The sequence below is a fragment of the Panthera uncia genome, assembly GCF_023721935.1.
Source record: "Panthera uncia isolate 11264 chromosome D3 unlocalized genomic scaffold, Puncia_PCG_1.0 HiC_scaffold_8, whole genome shotgun sequence".
Lineage (NCBI taxonomy): Eukaryota > Metazoa > Chordata > Mammalia > Carnivora > Felidae > Panthera > Panthera uncia.
The window spans coordinates 54,364,367-54,367,822 of NW_026057586.1; the positions used below are offsets into that span (position 1 = coordinate 54,364,367).

The following is a 3,456-nucleotide window of genomic DNA, read 5'->3' on the forward strand; positions in this document are numbered from 1 at the left end:
TATGTTTAACACTTAAGACTAACCTGACATCGCGCAATGTATCATACCTATTACTTGCTACCAATAATAATAAAAATAAGGACAAGAATTATTCTTTGAAACAATTTTAGCAAATATTATGGCATGTTGGGTGACCAGTTGAAAATCAGTCCTCTTAAAGGACTATCAATCTTCATTCGGGTCACACACTGTATTTTTCCTATACGCTATAAGGTGTCTCACAGGTTGTCAACACTCCATGGAGTGTAAAACAGCAGTGATAATTAGGCTTTTATATTTGTGCTCATTATCCAGAACAAAGGGTGTGCATGTTACTAAAGCACAAAGGCTTTTTTTTCATTTGAATATTTACAGTCCTGACAACTTGAAAAGCATATTATGTAGTGTTAATAAAATAAAGAGTTTCATGTTCTTCTCACAAGCAAAGGATACAAATTTTAGGTACAACTTAGAACCCATAAGCATTTGACCTTAAAAGTAGAGAAAATAATACATTCCATGTCAATCAAGGTCGCCGGAACATGTGAGCCAACTCGGCATACATGTTCTTTATGTTTAATTCTTTATTTTTGTGAATATTACATCGTAGAAGGGCCCAGAGTAATTCCACTAGTTTGTAGGGACTGTGTTTTGGGTGGTCTCTGGCTTAGCATTTGCCTTCCCCTTCCCCTTCCTTAGCATTCCTTGCAGTCATCCAAGAGGAATTTCCTCCATTCCCCGGGCATCTTCTAGGTTACTACCCCAACACCACTGTTAAAGGCCATGAGGCCACACATCTTCAGTCTCCATAGAACAACGGTAAAGAGGGATACTAACTCATCCTAACTGATGTTCACCTTGCAAAGGCGAAAGTTGTCTTTTCTCTCCCTGCAAGGAGGAGGAAAGAAAAGGAGGAGGAAGAAGGAGGAGGAGGGGGGAGGAGGAGGAGGAGGAGGGGACGGGGAGAACAAGAACATGAAGAAGAACAAGAAGGACCCCACCACCAATTAATTATTGAACATCAAATTTATGGTAAAAACTAGAGTGCCTACATGGGGGGACAGTTAGTCAGTGGGGAAAAAAAAAGAGAGGGAAAGGGCAATGAAATCTTCCTAGAGGAGGTGAGCTGGAAGTTGACATCTGGTGAGTAAGAATTAGTGAGATGAATTCGAGAGGGAGAAGGGACAGTTGCTCCTGGGAAAAGGAAACGAATAGGCAAAAGTATGTGCCAGTAACCTGCGAATTTATGGGGCATTCCATTCTGCAGTTTTTTGGGTTTTTTTCAATTACAGAACATTAGGACAGGGGAATAAAACTTATTAATCCACAAAGCAGAAGGATTGGGAAGTGCCTTGTTATAGCATAACAAGCATCATGGAATAGAATTTTAGTCAGGGGAGTGAATTTTTCATTTTGTTCGGGTGGTAGAAAGACTCCTGTGGGCGCCCAAGGGGGTGGGGTGGAGAGCGGCCAGGCCCGGGGCAGGTAGAGGTCAGAGGCAGATGGGGTAGTTACCTCAGTGACATGATAGGCAGAATCAGTGAGAGACGAAAGCAAGCGTAGGGCTCTGATGTTGCCTTTAGATATGTCAACAGTGCATACCTGTGGGGAAGGGAAGAGCCTAAGGCAACGCCCAGTGTTTTTTTGGTTTTGGCAACTGAGTAAGAAGTAGGTCCCCTCACTGGGATAGGATAAATAGGGGAAATTATAATTTGGGAGAAGCTGAGAGCTTTATATGTAAACACGTTGAGCTTGAAAGGCTGAGGAGACATTTAAGGGACATTATCTGCTGGGCAGAAGAAGTCTGTGGAAGCTTAGAATTCAGAGTGAAACTGGACTGGAGTCATGGCTTCGGGCTTCCCTAATCCCTGACACTTTGGAAGTTGTTGCAGTCCACCAGGAGGATGATGAATTGAGACGCGACAAAAATCCCAGGAGAGAAGCCTGGGGAATGCCACGTTACAGGAACAGGAACTGGCAAAGGATCCTGAGACTGGGTAGGCAAAGAGGTAGAAGGAAATCAAAGAGCGTGTGAAATCTCAAAAGATGAGAAAAAGAATATTTTTTTTAAATTTTTTTTTTTTAACGTTTATTTTTGAGACAGAGAGAGACAGAGCATGAACGGGGGAGGGTCACAGAGAGAAGGAGACACAGAATCTGAAACAGGCTCCAGGCTCTGAGCTGTCAGCACAGAGCCCGACGCGGGGCTCGAACCCACCGACCGTGACATCATGACCTGAGCCGAAGTCGGACGCTTAACCGACTGAGCCACCCAGGCGCCCCAAGAAAAAGAATATTTTAAACAGGAGGAGTTCATGAACAGAACTCTCTGAGGGCAATCGAACAGATTGAGACTAGAATAAAGACTAGAATAAAGACTAGATAAAGACTAGAAGTGGCCGTTGGGCGCGAAAACAGAATAATCATAGATGATCTCGACAAAACTAGTTTCCACGAAGAGGGAGAGCGGCAGTCAGATTACTGGTTGAAGAATGAAGCAGGAAACAGGGTTCTTCTGAGAAGCTTGGCGGTAAAGGGAAGGAAGAACATAGGCTGTGAGCCATGTCAACCTAGAACCCATTCCCAGGGAAGGTTTCTTTCGTTGAGATGGAAATACTGAACGCAATTAGGGGTCATGGCAAACATTCCTTTAAAGAGGGAAACACAGGGGCGCCTGGGTGGCGCAGTCGGTTAAGCGTCCGACTTCAGCCAGGTCACGATCTCGCGGTCCGTGAGTTCGAGCCCCGCGTCAGGCTCTGGGCTGATGGCTCGGAGCCTGGAGCCTGTTTCCGATTCTGTGTCTCCCTCTCTCTCTGCCCCTCCCCCGTTCGTGCTCTGTCTCTCTCTGTCCCCAAAATAAATAAAAAACGTTGAAAAAAAATTAAAAAAAAAAAAGAAAAGAAAAATAAATAAAGAGGGAAACACTAACATAGACTGAGGAAAGTGGATGATGAATAGACTAGGTCCTAAGAAGGTGAAATTGGAGGAGATCCAGCAAAAAAGAGGGAAGATAAAGCCTTGAGGTGGGGCTGGGGTCTCATTATGCCACAGTGAGAACAAATCCGCCTGTCATCCTTGCCAGGGGCCATGCAAATCTCCTCTGTATCCTTCCAATTTTAGTCTATGTGCTGCCGAAGCGCGCACAAGCCACAGTGAGAACAGAGAAGGGGGAAACAGGGAGGCTGATAGAATTAAGCACAGGGCTACAGGAAATCACGAGAATTCCCATTATATTGTTCCCTGCCTCTTTTTCTTTGCTCTCAGTACAGTAAAAGTCAAAGTCATTTGCCGAGAATAGAGATCAAGTTAGAGCAGAGTGGGTTCAAAGAGAAATTAGATTCCAAAAAAAAAAAAAAAAAAATAGCATGAGCGGAGAAAGAAAAGAACCGATTAGGGAACGGAAGGATCACCAGGAGATCCAGGAGCCGAGCCTCGCTTAGAGAGCATGAATGTATGGGTTAGCAGCGGCACCACACT

At 44.4% G+C, this 3,456-nt stretch overlaps 1 pseudogene; it reads right to left on the bottom strand.

The window, feature by feature from the left end:
* Nucleotides 1-3,046: 3,046 nt before the first annotated feature.
* On the bottom strand, nt 3,047-3,123 carry LOC125914939 (uncharacterized; annotated as a pseudogene).
* Between the last annotated feature and the right edge of the window lie 333 nt (nt 3,124-3,456).